Source organism: Anneissia japonica, unplaced genomic scaffold (assembly GCF_011630105.1).
Source record: "Anneissia japonica isolate Jap-2015-1 unplaced genomic scaffold, ASM1163010v1 scaffold2471_len1564793_cov202, whole genome shotgun sequence".
NCBI lineage: Eukaryota > Metazoa > Echinodermata > Crinoidea > Comatulida > Comatulidae > Anneissia > Anneissia japonica.
The window spans coordinates 1,151,088-1,169,795 of NW_022709610.1; positions in this window are offsets into that span (position 1 = coordinate 1,151,088).

Here is an 18,708-nt window from a genome sequence, read left to right on the forward strand (position 1 = left end):
TTTCACTTTATTAATCGATCGACAGAACAACAGCCGACTGGTCGTTCGATCGGTTCGTCATTCAGTCAGTCACCACGTTCTTAAGTTCCACACTTAACTGCTTGTCTCTCATTCGTTCATCAGCATCTACACCACTGTTAATGAATTCGACATTTTTTGATTCGTCACTGTACCAGTTTCGTTGTAGTAGTCATTGCACTCAATAACTTGGGGTCATATTGCCGAAGATTCGTAAAAAAATGAAACCTAGTTGGTTAAAAAATGTACATAAAAATGAGTTGATTAGTTTTGGCCTACACATGTTTCTCACTGCTGTTCTTGTTACAGAACTTTAAAAGCGTCCACCATCGCCAGTTTTCAACGGACGTGCAGGAAACTTTGTACCAACAAGCGTTCATCGCCCTTTTTTAAGTTAGACCCCAGGGTTTCCCTACACCTACAAAACAAAACAGGGTTTTCAGCAAGGACTGTTACTGCCATTACCACTAATAGGGCACGTCGCATTGATGGTGTGGTCGGTTAAGGATGTGTTCTAAAGAACTTGAGGCTGTGAGTTCGAATCGCGTCCATGGTATTCATTTATTTTTCCAATTTTAAGAAATTTAATTTTTTTTCCCATTTTAAGATATTTTAATTTTTTACAAATAAACATTCTAAATAATATTTTTTTTTTACAAATAAAGATTCTAATTATTTAAAAATGTCTATCTTATTAAATTAGCTCTTCAAAAAGACCCAATAATAACTTGCGCCTGTACCGTATTTAAGCGTGGAGGAACTCACGGACCCGGAGAGCGGTCGCTCTTGTTGGTTTTAGCAGGTCCTGTTTTGCTTTTCTTTTTGTCTTTTCTTTGCAAGTAGCACATTTTCATTGATTGTATTGATGTTGTGTGTTTAGTTGTGGAACTCAAAAAGAGAAAATAAATAGATGTGACTACACTCATCGTAGGCCTAAGTTTAATGTAGTTCGTACAGTACTTTCTTCTTTTCTTTGAACTACCCGGTAAACTGGTGTCAGCTACTCAACCAGAACCCCTTACTCGTTTCAAAACTTGGTTCTTTAGTGTACATGAGCTAATGTTGTACACTGGGCCATAGGCGAGCTTGTCGCTCGGATCAGCCGCCAATATTTTGGAGGCGCTGCTGCCTTAACCGCTAGGCCAATCTACTCGCCTTGTAAGTTTGAGCCATAAGATTAAAATTGGTTTTCGTTGTGTCAACGCCGTTATTGGTGAAGTAGTCCCTAAGTATGGCTTCAGTGCATAAAGTTATTTTTGAAATGACCGAAAAAGACTTTAAAACCAGCATTTATGAAGCACCAGACAAGACTGACGTCAGAAATAATACAGGGAATGACAGATTAGATTTAAGCTAGCCTAAAACCACACACCAAATAATTGGGAAGCGAAGGTTCTAAAAAAGATGTTTCATGGTTCGAATGAAGAGTAAACGACGATGAGGCATACATAAGAATAAGGCCTATGCGTTTGAGGGCGGGGTGCCAAAACAAATTGTTGGAGGACGTCATCATTAAATACGTTTTTTATTCGATAAAAATATCTTTATATAGGCCTATTACAACATCATTAATATTATCATCATCATCAATATTATTATCAATGTTACTATTATTAAATTATCATTTTACAAACGCCCTGATATATATGGACAAAGCATAAAATATTTACCAGACACAAACACACGTACTCCACCTACAACCGGATACTTCAAATCGCCATTTTATATCGACACGTTCAATTCTGACCACATTCAGCAGTTTTAAAACAGGTTTACAAAACTGTGGTTTATCTTGAAGTGTACTTTTCGCAAGTGTGTCTCGTAAAATAATAAATACGGGACAATGCGATTGTTTTAATCACTTCCGAGTATTGTTAAAAAAAATAGATTTTTTTCCCTGTATAAGCTAACATTATAGGATGAAGCAGAATGGCAATTGTCTTTTAAAATTATAAAGAAAAGTTATTACAAATTAATAATTTAACCTGTCATCCGACAACCTTTCAAAAATATGCTGACTGTTATAAACTGACTGAATGCGCTACAACGTGTGAAGTGACAGGTGATTAGTTGAACTTACGTTGTCTGTATGATATAGGTAGGCGTACATAGGTTAATTTGAACTACATGCCTCCTGTCGCTTCGATTGGCACCAGACCTAATAATGGGTCTGTCGTTTGATACGTTTATTCTCGAAGAGCCAATATAAGAAACATTAAACTTTTTATGGTGATGCTTAATCCCAGTAAAAATACCTGGTTTATATATTTCCTCTCCATAGTTAGGTTTAAGGTAAAGCAACATGGATCTGTGGTTAGCAAGTGACTATAAGGTCCACTATTAATCTCAGATAAGAAAGTACTCCAAGTATTGAAATACACGCCATCGTGTTGGGATTCAATATTTCGACATTAATTACGGTATATCATCAAATGCAGTACTGTATTTACATTACTATCATTTTAGAATCGGCAGATAATTATCAATTAGGCCTAAATGATTGTCCATATAATATTAAATATGATGGAAGTTTGCGTGTTATTTTATGTTATCTATTGATATAAATTTCTTATCTCAAGTTATGCCTATGTCCTTTTATCTCATGAAAATGAACACCTATTGAGTATTATTTTTGTGAATTAGGACTTCACCTACTAAACCAACTGTTTTTCTTTTATTTTCCTTGGTTAGAATTTGATTTGATTATTAGAGTGTAGGCCTGATACTTTCGCATCATTAGGCCTATGTATTTAGAAAGCTCTATTATTAACGTAATTATTGTTATTGTAAATGTAATTTTTTATTGCATTGTAGTGTTAATTGTTGTTATTATTATTGATAGTATTATTAATCTTTTCTTTTATATTATCATTATTACCGTAAATTAAGCCATGTAACACTCCACCTTGTACCTCATGGAATTTATTTGGGTTAAGCTTCGAAATTCGGTTATGAAGTAATGCATTGAGTTTTTATGTGACAAGTGAAAAGTTAATAGTATTAATCTTATCAAACTTCCTTCATTCATTCCATGTTTTTTCCAGTTATGCTATGTAACGTTAATATCAGTTAATAATCATAATAAATAATTATATCATATTATTTATTATCAGTGGAATTGTTGTTTTCCACTCTGCCAACAGCTAATGAAAATTATGTATAGGCCTATTGCTGGATATAGATCCTAATGGGAAATCAGTTAGAGGGCATTGAGTTCGATTGTCAGTGGAACAATAGTCGGAGTGTATGAGTTCGATGGGAGTGTCTTGAGTTCGATCCTTAATTGTAACAATAGTGCCTTGAGTATTCTTAATGGGAACATTAATAGTCGGAGTGTCTTGAGTTCGAATACAAAAATTGGGTTTTGATATAACAGTAGCTGGAGTATCATGAGTTCGGATTTTAAGTGTCTATTAAATTCGAATTTCAATGGGAAAATATTGGAAGGGTCTTACTTGGGCACAGTACAGACTATCATTCATCACCTACTTTTCGTTCCCATTTGATTAAAAGCCTGCTAGGATTGGACATAGGTGATCCGATCCTGCTAGGATTGGACATAGGTGATCCGATCCTGCTAGGATTGGACATAGGTGGTCCGAACTGTACTTTTTAAAAATGTTTTGTGGCTACATTACGAGAGTCGTTTATATATCTTATTTCCTAAAGTAAATATTTTGTTAAAATTAATCTTGTAAAATTGTGAACGACATTGGAATTTGTTTGCTGACGAAATCAAGGGCGCTTTAATTTATGCCGACTGTGCCTCAAACAGTAAAGATTGTGTGCGTACAGAGAGCCTCTGGTGCGCAGACACAAGATCTCTGATGTTTACCGCTGACACACCTGGACAGATGTTAACATTGCGAACACTTGCGACTATTATTAAACCAGACAGGTTTGCGATGCCACTTTAGTATGCCACTGCCTTACATTTTCCTATTTGTTCACATATTATATTCACATTCCTGAAGATCATATCAATAAATGTAGTTGTTTATTATAACTTATCATAATGACATAATATACTCTTCCATAAATATATATTTCTGTAAATTGATATAGGAACACATGTTTTTACAAATTATGTACTTTACACCACTTAGCAACATGGAGTAGTCCCCTACGATTCTCTTAGATTCGCATTTAGGCGGTAGTTTGTCTTCAACCGCAATCTTTAGATATATTTATATTTCCGTTAATCAGTAGTTTCTTTGATTGAAGGCATCATGGGGAATTGACAAATTAGGCCTACAGAATGAGAGAAATTTAATAATAGTAATAACAAAAATAATCATGATATTATTATCTTCGTATATTGTAGAAACCCACCATCAGTGATGTATGAGATGATAGACATAATATATCTTTGCTATTTGCTGCAAAGATATATATTATTTTTTCTCGATACACGATGCAATAAATAACAGTGATTTTATATTAGCAAATTCCATATTATTTTATATTATTATTATTATTATTTTATACAATTATTGTTATTATTATTATTTTATATAATTATTGTTATTGTTATTATTATTATTTTATATTATTATTGTTATTGTTATTATTATTATTTTATATAATTATTGTTATTGTTATTATTATTATTTTTTATAATTATTGTTATTATTATTATTATTTTATATAATTATTGTTATTGTTATTATTATTATTTTATATAATTATTGTTATTGTTATTATTATTATTAAACATTATTTTATTATTATATAAACAATATAATTTATAACTGTAATGGTAATATACCTATCAAAAAACATGCCACAATAGAATACATTTTTCTTTGTAGTCAATTACACTCAACAACAACAAGACATCACACAGTCCGTCTTCGATGTTTCCAAAGAAGAAATATAAAAAAGATTAATCATCTGCTATTGAAAGTAAAGAAGTGAGGTATTTTAACAATTCTTTTTCGTTCATTTTTTTCTGTATGAAGTTATTGTCATGTGGGTGGGATATCACGTGGATGGTGCTATAATAGGTGAGATTGAGATGTCGGTGACCCTATCGACAACCGACATCCGTCGCCACCGTCTGACTCATCAAATCATTTATAATAATTGATAAGGGGTGAACAACCGATTTCCACTCTTGTATTTAGCTAAATTCGATGCAATTTAGCGACAAATTTGCAATATGTTATTATGATACGAGATGACAAGCTTGTCTGTCTAAATGACTAGATAGGAATCAAATTTCATTGTGTCAATCACACGTGTACTTTCCGCATGTGTGTTCTCATCGTGGGTAACAATACAGTACACTTTGCACGCCAACAACAAACAGCACATTTAAGACTAGCTTGTATAAAATGTGTATACAAGTTGGTCTTAAGAGTGCTGGTTTTTTTCATACAAGTTAGTCTTAAAAGTGCTGTTGTCATTTCTTATATTGTTCTAAAGCAGACTAACGCGGCTACACTTGTTACTCAGATAAATATAAGCAGATACAAAGTGAAACCATTGGGTGTGTTGACAAAATAGAGCTGAAACATAAAAATGTATTTTTCTATTATGTAAACTCAAGCAGTAGTTTCATTTTGTATCTGCCTATTGATAGCGAAAGGTTGGTTCGAATCCCCTAGAGACACTTTTTTTCATACAACTGAGTAAAGCAGGAGCGGATCCAGAATTTCTGACGTGGGGTGGGGTGGGGGAAATGAAGTTCACGCCGCTACGCCCATCTCAGCCCACCATGGCTGGTGTAAATAAGTGGTAAATAATTGATCGCCACTGAACTCATGGGTACACTCCTTTTTTTCTTCTTTCCTCTCTTTAACTAACATTTTTCTCCCTCTTTTTATTTTTCGGCTTGACTGACGAGGGTGGTTGGGGGGGGGGGCACGGGCCCACATCCCCCCACCTGGATCCGCCACTGTAAAGTAACTTTTTGCTCGATACAATTATAACATCTTGTTCCTGCACATAATAGAGATATACATTTTTATGTCTTAGCTCTATTTTGTCAACTTACGCAATCGTTTCATTTTTTCATACTTTTAGTTATAACTGAGAGAATACCATTAAGACGCCCTATTCATTCAAGTCGTCAAGCTCCATCTTTTAATCTCTCCCTACACTACAGATTAACTGTCCAAGAAAATCTGATTTTTACTGGTTCTAAATATTGGCTTGACCGTCCAAATTAATTAAGCAGCCTCAAAGCCTTGCAACATTTAGTACAGGATTCTTTGTTGGAAAAATTTCGTGCTCTATCGTAATGTTTAAAGTGTTGTGTAAAATAAATAAATTGATTAATTAAAAATATATTATTAAATGAGTTAAGATAGCACGGTACCAAATGCAAGCTAAGCTTATAGGACTTCAGAATTTGCATAGTAGAAATTGTACAACGTAAAGCTTTGTCTACACTATCAAATTTCATTTAAAAAAAAGCGTCACATAAAATTTGATGGAACATAAAGTTGAACACGTTCAACCTTTTTGATACAATTTGATGATAGGCCTATGTGATATGACGTCATCGTACCCATATATGGGCACATCACATTTTTTGTGACATAAAATTTGATAGTGTAGAAAAAGCTATAGTTGAAACAAACGGATTGATTGATTGATTCCTATTTTAGCATATCAGCTGGACTACGGGTTCAGCTGGAAGGGTTACCCACTTGAAATAAAGTTGAAATAGAAAATGTAGAAGGAATCGTTTAAAAACATTTCGCGAGTGGTCAATACCCTTTACCGTTGACATACGTGCGTGATTAATTGGAGCCAAACTACATCCTGTAATACCAAGGAAATTTCTAGAAATCGTAGGATAGATTGCAACGTTTCTCTAAAATGACATTCTTTAGTCTAATTCAACTAAACTCTTGGATTTCTTATATTATAACATCATAGGTCTATGGCTGCCAATTATAAATTACAAGGTATTATATGACTTGTTTTTGCATAATATACATTCTATCTAATTTGATATAGCAAATAAAATATATGCCTAAATAATAAATTTAAGCTAATATTAAATACAAATTCTTTCACTGCGTAAACATTAGCTTATTTTTTTTTATTAAAAAGTTTTCAATGCTTATCGCATAGCATATTGATGCCAAAATCATTATATCATTTATATTTTAAAATAATTATCATCATAATCATAGAAGAATCATCATCCTCATCATTATCATCGTAATCGTCCTCCTCCAAATCATCATAATCATCATGATAATCCTTCTCATCATCATAATCGTCATCATCAATACCATCACCATCGTCGTCGTCGTCGCCGTCGTCATCATCATCATCATCATCATCATCATCATCATCATCATTTATCAGTAATCTTCTTTGTCTTCGTTACGGAAGTTTTTTTCTTCTTATTTTATTAGTACTGTACATTAAAACCAAAGTTGATCCGAAGCTGCATGGTTGATCAGGTTGATAATTTATACTGAGAAAAAACACGTGAAGATACCCTGATGCCTAAATAACTATTACATATTTAAGTATTTCAATTGCTTTAATTTGTAGTGGCGGTGAGAGGGATTTGCTCGAGTACTGGCCTCACCATAGTTAAATGCAATCGTTCACCGCATCCCTGTGGGTCGTTGAATTATTTCGTCACAGTTATGAGTTAAGAATCGGAAATAAAGGTAAATGAATTGATGACAGATCAATAAAAGGCATCTACATTTTTTTTCTGTCGGTCAAAATAATAATTTGCGTAACGGACTTAAATGTTAAGAGGTCATTCCGACGGCTCAACCATCGTCCCTTTGACCAGTAGATAGAGAGACTGGTATAAATAGTAAGCGACCGTCACTAGCTTAAACATGATTAAACAATTAAAAATAAGGCAACTAAAACGAATATATTGTCATAAATACGTTAACATGCACAGTTAAGGATAATACAAATATCATAATTGTATAATATGGTAATCTATGCTACATACTTTACCAAACTGCGCGAATAATGAGAGTTCTAATGAATTGATGGCGCTAAACAAGGCATAAAGGACCCGTTTTGTTAAGACAAATGTAAACAATAATTTTGTTTGACTGAATGGAAACTGATTCTGATTCACATGGAACAGATTCGCCCTGTCGCCATCTCTATTTAAATAACGTGTATCAGTAAGATAACACACACATATCAGCACTGTCATGCTAATGATTATTCCACAAGCGTTTGCACTGTCTCGGCTTCTTCGGGTGATTGTGTACAAAAGTGATGTACTGTAAATTAATTTATTCTTACATTTTGATAATGATATAAGGAGGGCGTAAACTCCAAATGAAATAAACAAATAAATAATGATAGGCCTAATAATGTTATTCATCTATTTTTTTCAAAATTAATTATCAAATATTAGTAGGCTTATTATCCCATAACCCCTTGCCCAGAGTAGCCATGTGACTAATGCTACAATCACTTTGTTGAAGCCTTCGAGAAGATAGGATATTTATATGCAATCAAACAATATTAAAAGACCATACGGAACACTGTGTATTAAGGTCAAACTTACTCGATCGCATATTTAAAAGCTGTTCTGATTATGTTAAACCATGGAGGAATTAGTAGGCCTATGATCTTTTCGTCAGAAATTATGTACCGACTATTGTAATTATTCGTTAAACATTACTGGTAAATGTAATAATGCTATTCAAGTGTATTTGTTCTCAATATGAATACTCTGTCAATCATATTCTTAAACAATTTGTCTGCAAATGTATTTATACTTCAATATGGAACATTTTAATTTTTTTCACAAGGGTACTAGACGTATCCATGTGTGGTCAAATTCTAGAATTTATCAAGATTATGCCCGAAATGTCTTGGTTTATTATTTTTTAAAATGAAATGATTTACTTTAAATCTAATGATATAGCACATCCAGTCTCAAAAAGTCATAAATATAATGTAGTTAGTATAATATTCATTTAAAATTCATATTTCATTGTATAGTCACAAGATAGTTTGACTTTCTATCTCTTTACCAATGAGAGTATGGTACTGTGACTTTGGCAAGTAGGGTAATGTTCCCTATCGTGGTTGATGCAGAACCATGCCCCGGGCAGCTTTAAATCACACGACTAGACTAAAACTCAAACTATTTTTATATTTTCATAAATTACATTATGTGTTCAAGCAGTCTAAGTACGTGATCAGCAGACAATACGTGCCGTTCAAACAGTTTAATGTAATTGTATTATTCTTCAGCTATTTATCGAGTACCTTGAAGCACTGTTATAGTTTTACATACAGTATTGTATTCTGATTGAGTTCGAATAAATCATTTCAAAAATAAAAAACACACTGAAATATAGGTCAAGACCTATTAACCTAACACAACTGTGGCGAAGACAAGTTAAACCAGTCACTCCTCTCCAAACGTGTTTCTGAGATAATTGCCAAAACATGATGGAATGTCAAAATTTTCGAAATTTATATTATTTATTTAAATAAAAACACCTATATCTATACATCATGCTTTTTTTTTGTTGTTTCCCCCATTTTTAAAAATGTTTAAGTAATATTTTTTAACGAATTGGTGATGGTCTCTGCCTGAAAAATGTCCAAAATCGTAAACATTGAGGCTGATTTTCCAATACTGTTCTTTAAACAGCTGTAATTTCATAACGAAATGTCGGATTTCAATGAACCTTTTACCATTTTATATTACTGTTCAACCCTCTGTTAATAACTAAATGTTATGTTTGTTGCGAAGCGTTACTGCTTTGGCTTGTCTTTGCAACAATTAGACACATTACCGCCGAGTGAAGAGCCCCGGACAAATCAATTAGGAAGTTAATAAGGTGTATTTGGGGGAAAATATTTCAAACGAAATTCACATAGTCAATAATAGTGCTTCACATAGTCAAGTTGTTTCAGACGCACACTCCAATTCGAGACCCGTGTAATTCCGAGACCCTCTCTAATTCAGGTGGTCTCACGTTGGAGGGTGAACTGTACTTATTACTGTAATTTCGTTCGTTAACTTAAGATTTTTTTTTTTCATTTTATCTTTTTTTTTTCTTTTTGATCAAATTGTCTGAGTGAGTTTATAGTATATGTTCATAATGGATTTTTCTCAAGATGGTGACATTATCTACTCTTTGCTATTATGTATCTAATCGTTAACATAAAATGCCGCTGGGGGTGCTTTTTCCCCGAAACCCCTACGTGGACCCCACTGGAGCCTGCGCCGCCCCCCCCCCCCGACCCCCCCCCCCCCGCCCCCCCCCCCCAGACCCCCGCTCTTGGGGCACCGGTTGCTTCACTTAGACGGTATTACTAAATGGGTGGCACCAATGCCCTTTTTTAATAATACCGCGGGTCAGTAACCCATTTAGGCATAAAAACGCCTTTAAAAACGTAACATTATGTGATATGTTTACACTTGATTGTTTAAGTGCACTGATGAGGTACGTCTGACTAGACTGTCACAAATGTAGGCCTATACATTATACATATATATTTTTTTCAAAGATCGGATAAAATCTCCTAATATGGTATTTTAACTGTTTTCTTATTTTAGCAGCCTTTGGTAAAAGCGAAAGGTTTCTGTAATGAGGTCATAGAATTATAGGGTAGATGGTTATTCATTTCCGATTTTTTTTTTTTTTTTTGACAGAGGTCAAAAAGTGTTCCTTTTTCGAAACTGTGTCAAATCTCATGTTAAAAATACCAATAAAAATGAAATGTGTAAATGTGTATTGCATGTTCGTAGGCCTCGTTTTATTAACATAATTGTATACGGTACATTCTGACAGATATTAAATCCGATCCGCCAATGTAGGGCTTTGTCCTATATAATACCTAGCCTTTATTATAGCAGCATACAACTGGTCGATAACGGTTGAAATTTGTCGTATGATGTATGATTCTGATTCTGATAGTATCCCAAAAAATAAATAAATAAATAAATAAATAATAAACACAATCGCTTTATTTCCGAGCTCTATTTTTTTTAGCTTGAGCTTCGGATTTTTGTAATTAATTTATAAATCATTTAAAAATGTAATGTCAATTTGAATTTTTACTTTTTTTTTATACATGCCCTCGTATGTAATATGGGTATTTATATGTATACATTTGCTTTTAAAAGTATTTTATTGTGTGAAAATTATAACACTTTAGCAATATAATACTATTTCTGTATATTTTTAATACATTTTTTTTCTCTTGATGATTTTAGGCATTTAACTTCTTACATATGACATACTTTTTTACAACTGTTTTGGAAATTTATGAAGAAACATTAAAGGTAGGAGAATTTCACGAAAGACAAAAACATAAAAAAAGAAACACAATCGAATATTGGTATTATTGTTTTTGCAGCGCGGTGCCTAATATATTTATAGATGAAAAAATGTAGAGTTGAAGTGTAAACCATGTTAAAGCAGTTAAGGTCGTCTGGTGAACAGAAAAATTCTGTCATTGTACTTGTTAAGTGAATTAAGAGGACTATTATTAAATTGCTAGTCTTAGTAGTACTATAGCATAGGTTGTATTTTAATGACAGACGTACTATTTAGCTTATCATCGGTTTCGCTTCGTATAAGCTTTCAATAACGTTTTGATGATGTCACTAAAGCAGCCCTTTGGCATTTATTAGTAAGCCTGCCAAGGAAGTTGTCGGTCACTTTTTGCTTTTTACTACTACTATTACTACTACTACTAATACTACTACTACTACCACTACCACTACTATCACCACTACTACTACTACTACTACTACTACTACTACTACTACTACTACTACTACTACTACTACTACTACTACTACTACTACTACTACTACTGCTGCTGCTGCTGCTGCTGCTGCTACTACTACTACTACTACTACTACTACTACTACTACTACTACTACTGCTACTGCTACTGCTACTGCTACTGCTACTGCTGCTGCTGCTGCTACTGCTGCTGCTACTGCTGCTGCTGCTGCTGTTGCTGCTACTACTACTACTGCTACTACGTATTATGTCAATATTAAATATAATAATAATTATTTTCCCATAAGGACGCATTCTGGCAAATAATTTTAAGGTTTTTAATGGGCTATACAATATTCAATATCTATATCTTTAAAACGCGACTTCCATGATTAGTATAAACATAATGTTTTTTTTTTAAACATACAGCTATCCCAGGGGAGTATGTGACTAAAAGAAGGGCCTGTTGGGGGTACTGATTATTTTTCAAGGGTGCGGGGGTGGGGGGCATTTATAGCATTGTCGGAATGACGATTCAGTTACGTGAATGTGTGATGTTAGTATACAATGTTCTGAAGAGAATGTGGTCATTTCACCAGATTCTATACAGGCACAATGGGTTCTCAATTGGTTGTATTTACACAATGCACAATGCACAATGGGTTGTATTTTATAACCATGATTCGTTACATAGGCTTACATAATATTAGATTTCATTTTTTATGGAAGTATTGCTATTTCTATTAGTTTACATAACAAATATAAGTTATTTTATTAATGTTGTACATACAATATAGAATAGCGCCTATACAAAATTATTTTTAAAACATTAGCTAAGTACTGTGTTCATCTTATAAATGCTGGTCAGATATTTATTTAAAAATAATACATAGGTTTGAACAATGAAAACTGTTCCCATCCACAAGAAATGCACTTTAAAAAACATAGATAGAAAAAAAAGCTTGCCTATATGTGGAGCATATAGTTCGAGGGCTGAGCCGAATTGTCTCTATATTATTGGCCTCAGGGATTTATGGAACTAAGTGGTACGAACAACGTGTAATTTGATGTTTTGACCGGAATTTTCCTTCCTCGAGAGACTATGAGCAGCAAAATACTGGGCACGTAATCCTACTGATAAGACATTAATAATTACTGATACCACGCTGACATGATGATATTATTATTATTATTATTATTATTATTATTATTATTATTATTATTATTATTATTATTATTATTATTATTATTATTATTATTATTATTATTTATTTATTTAATACCTTTTTACTTTAAACTGAAAGGTTACAATTAAAAGTTGTTTCCAGTTTGAGAGACTGTTGACTTCCTTTCAGTAGTGGGTTTACACATCACCCATGGACACCGTGCAGCCTTAAGGCCTGTTTATACTTGCGAGGATAACGATAACGATAAAAAGCTAAAAGCAATTTTTCATATAGAAAATAATAGAAATAAGAGAAGTTTTTATTCTAGGACGATTCGATAACGATTTTATCGTGCATAGAATACAAAATAATTTCACAAATCAATGCAATTCTTTTTTAAAAAAACCATATTTGATGAGGGTGATCCATCCAGCAGACCCTCATGACCCTCATCATTAGGGACCCTCATGACGTCATAATCATTGAAAGACGATAAAATCGTGGTTGTAACAACTTTATCGTTTTTCCATGAGCATAGCATTGTAATTTATTTTTGAAATCATTTTGTTATCGTATACACGATAAATCGTTATCGAATCGTCCTAGTGTAAACTTCTCTTATTTCTTTTATTTTCTATATGAAAAATTGCTTTTTATCGTTATCGTTATCGTTGCAAGTATAAAAAGGCCTTTAGGCCTATTCAAAGTTAGATACATCTCAAGACACACGGATAGGATCGTAACGGCTAAGCTAACTCCACTCCTAATCCTAACCTTTATCAAACTAATCAAATTGATTTTAAATAAATGACAAAATGCATCAGAAATAAAAAGTAAACTGACTGGACACATGTCTACTTGAATAACTCTCTGTTTAAAATGCAAAAGATGATTTTAAGTAAAATGTCTTTACTCAAAAGCTATTCGATCACGTGACAGAGACAGCGGAACTAAAATGGCCTACTATGAATACATACTCTGTGTAAAGCATTCATCCAACTTTTGTATCTGATAATAGCGTGCTAAATAAGGTTCCAGCTGCATCGATACCTTTTTAAAAATATGTCTATTCACATAATGGTTACCGCGATTGATAACTGTCTCGTGTTTGCACGAATAATGAAGTTGTCAATAGAAATATGTGGTTAATGGCGATTCAAGCATCAGGGAGCAGATTGAATTTGAGTTGCTAGCTACACATCACCCAGCAGGCCTAGGCCAATACTTATCTTCATAAAATGTTGAGTATAAATATGATGTTACTTTGGGAGTCATTTAAGAAAGCAGATGTATGGTAAAGATCCATAATCTTCCAGCTTGCGTAAAAAATAAACTATAAGTAGCCACTAATGAATTTGGTTGTCGTGTGTTTTGATGTTTTTAACATTGTCCAGGGGTGGCGCCAGGAAGGGGGGAGGGGGTCAGGCCCGGTGGGGAGACAAAACCACAATTCGTCAGGAATTAAAAAATTATATATATTTTCTTCATTAATAGACTCTATAAAATCGACTCAATAAGCCTTTGGACCACTTTCAAAATAGTTTGCGCAACTCCCGACCACGCCTATATTGGTCTCGTCGGGACATGGTCCCCCGTCGGTTACATCTTCCCCCCCCCCACCCGCCGTTGGGCAAATCCGGGCGTCACCCCTGACATGTCCTTAATAATGCAGGTGCATTGAAATAAACAGCGATAAGAGCTGCTATTATCAACGATTTTAAAGGTGTATGTGAATGTATATAGGTTACACATGTTATTAATTATAGTATGTTAATACTAACGTTATTAACATAGGCCTACTGTTAATCCGATCAGCAAAATGATACAAACATTATCTTAATGAATTTATTCCCAACGGATAACAATTATAAACACAGGCTATTTTTAGGTGGCCGATAGGTAAAATGTTATAATTAACAAGTGACACTAATAAAACGAACACAGACATAATGATGCATAGGCCTATAATACATAGCTACATTCATCAAACAATTTTGAAAAATACATTACTGTATTCAGCAACATAACATATAATAAATGAGTGACGGGACACAAACGAAAATGTACAAAGTTGCATTTGTTGTTGATTAGTGGATACATACATAATTTGTTTTCAGGTTAAATAATTGTAATTATGAAAATAATAAATATACATAACTAGGCATATCCTATTATTTATTTTTTAATAATTTGTATTGTAATATAATAAATCATTATATCAGTGTTTAGTGATTTACATTATTGTTAATGAAAAAAGGGGTTTGATTGACAGTTCTGCCAGACAACTTACGTTTTTCTGTGGTAACAACTAATGTGTTGGTGAAATATCGAGGTTTATGTTCAAGTAGTTGCTGTTCCTTAAAGATTAGTCTTAAAAATAAACAGGAAGCAAGTAGATTAGTGGTTGTTATACCATGCAGTAATGTGTAGCCGTGTTGTTGCACAACCAACATAACTACATTGCTGCTGCTTTTATGTATCGTTTATCGCATAATACTTTACCATCCAACATCTGTAATCTTTATACAAGAGCATCTGAACATCATCACTATAATAAAAGATTTTCTAGCATCAATCATACTTCTCGTACTCAAGTGCACATCTAGTATCAGGCGTTTTTCAGTTCTCTTTTGGGGTCCTAAATTATGGGCTAATATTCATGATGACCTAAAAAATAAATTTACATTGAATAGTTTTAAATATCATTTTAAGAAGTCTTTGGTCTCGGTCGTGTACGGTAATTAATCAATTATCTTTTTTTCTTTTCTTGCTCTCATTTCTATTTGAGTCTTGAAATAATGTGTCTGGTCTTGTGTTCTTGTGTTCAAAACTGTATTGGAATTATTATAATTAATTATTATTAGAATTTTATTGGTATATCATTCTGTTATTATAATAGTTTAAATACAGCTTTCATTGGATCATTGGTACCGGTCACTTTTCCAACTGTTTTGTTAAAGGTGGCTCGTCTTAAAGCTCCACTAGAACTTACTGTAGCCTCCTTCCATACAACGTATTTGTTTTAATTTGCATTCTTATTTACTGTATTATTGTATTGTATGGAAAATAAATGCATATTTGATTTGATTGATTTGATATTAAAGTTACAAGGATACAGAGGGGAGTAAAGATACTTTCTTCTAGAATTTTACGATGTAAATTGGGCGATTGTAATATTAGTGTAATACTAATGCAATGTTTTATTAGGTTACACAGAGTGGACGTTAACCTTTCTGTGGCTCCGGATGAACCATATCTATTATAATATCTATATTATAAAATAAATTAAATGAATTTCGCCAAGTAATTTTAGGGACAGGGCCCATTCCCAAGAATCGGAAGACAAGTAGGCCTATAATGTTTTAAATGAGATAAGTTCAATAGCTTCCTTTCCTGAATAGGTGGCGCTGTGCAATTCCGAACTTTTACAACTAAAAAATCGATGATTATGACGAATCCAACTCTATTTCTTCCGATTTTACGCATCTATAACTTATTTCACCCTACTTTGATTTATACTATAAACGATTATGATGCTTTATATTGAAATATTATTGAGTGAGGCACAAAATAAAAATTGGTTGAGTTAACCATGGATTTCAACGTATACTCAGGGAACAGTGAAATTTCACTGTTTCCTGGTATACTGTATGTTCGTCAAAATATGAATACAGCCTAAAACACACACATTAAAAATAATATCAATATCATACATATTGTCATCATTATTTTGTATTATTACTAACATTATTATGGAGAGCACCGTAAAGATACAATAACATATTTAATAACCCATTCAAATTTTCTACAATTAAATAGTAGGCAGGCCTACGCGTGTCACTCAAATTATAAGAACAACTCAGGTAGACTCCGAAAACATGCAGTGCAAAACAAATAGACGTAGAAACTCTTTGTAATCACTCCATTTTCATTTTTATTAACAATTTTCACAGATAGTAATCGTATTATATTCCATATGTCAGTTTGCTATATCCTTCTCGCAATAATCAACTTTTTAAAGGTATTCCTAAATTCTTTTATCTATTTATATTACTTTTGCTTTGATTGTTTTATACATTGTAAGTTTATTGTCTTTCATATAACACTAAATATATTTTCAGTTTTTATCTATATGTATATTAACCCATTGTTTAAGAACCTGTATCCAAATTTCGACAGTATCATGTTGTATATTCAACAATACATATTCATTGATTCGTTGATTCCTTTCCATTACCGCCATGAAGGAAAATTTGAGAGGAACGATGTGGTCGTCTGATTAATTTATTAAGCAATTACTGTAATAACAAAATCTGTTTCTAAAAATCTTTAAACTTCAACAGGCTATTTATAAAAAGAAAAACAATACTATCAAAATAACAGGACGTCAAAATACATAAACCTCAAAGTCATGAACGAAGCAACGTCGGGTCTATATATTGCGCCGGCGACGAGACATCTCTCGATATTGGCCACCGTCACACGCGCATCCTCTTGATTGCTCAGATGATGATAGCAGACAGGCACCATGGGACACGTTGAATCACGGAAGGTCAATACACTCATTGTCTGGTTAAATTTTATTATGTAAAAGTAATAAAATTGAATAAATTATGATACAAAATTAGAACCATAGAAAATATGGTGATCTGTACCAAGGATCAATATTATTACAATGAGTTACTGCTCCCTCTGGCCGTACTAATCTATTAAATTATAAAGAAATCTAAAATAGCACTGTAGTGAGTTAAGACTAACAAAAGCTGCCTTGTATACCTTCAGGTGACTGTGTGGAGTAACGATGCTGTCTTTAAAACTAAAATACTTTGTTAAATTTTGTGAAAAATAATTATTCTAATCTTGATAAAATAAGATTTACTATTGGTTTGAATACGGCTTAGTGTCTTCATTCAAAAATAATAGGCTTAATGTAAATATTAAGAAATCCCAAATCAGATGACTTTAGTTTTAGTCAAAGAAAGCAAAAATAATGTTATAATACTGTACTCTATTATTATTATTATTATTATTATTATTATTATTATTATTATTATTATTATTATTATTACACACAATGAACTTGTTGCAATAACTAGATCTGTATTTTTCAGATGACTTTAGTTTTAGTCAAAGAAAGCAAAAATAATAATACTGTATTCTATTATAATTAGGCCTATTATTATTATTATTATTATTATTATTATTATTATTATTATTACACACAATGAACTTGTTGCAATAACTAGATCTGTATTTTTCAGATAACTTTTATAGTTTTAGTCAAAGAAAGCAAAAATAATGTTATAATACTTTACTCTATTATTATTATTATTATTGCACACAATGAACTTGTTGCAATAACTAGATCTGTATTTTTCCTGTTTTTAGAACATTGTATGTAGGCCTAATCAATGGTTCATGTTTAGTTAAAATCACAAAAAGTATGAAATTCAAACAAATTCAGCTCCAAAGTTGTCTAACAGTTGAAAATAAAATAAAAATGAAAGAGCGTTTATGATTACAGCGAGGAGTAACGTGACGTCACATGGGGTAGTTATCGTTTCTTTGTGAATACTGGTTGGTTTTGATTCGATTTTTTGATATAATGGATTAAAAAAAAAATTAATCATGTTATGTTTTTGTAATGTTTTTTGAAAGTAGGTTCATTCTGATAATTAATTATAAAAAGTATAAATTAATTAATGTCAATATAAATAATACTAAAAGACCAAAATGGAAATGTGTTAATCGTTTGGCAACATTTTGTGTTGTTATAATTGGATCTAGACACACGCCTAATTACGTATAGTATCCGCCTA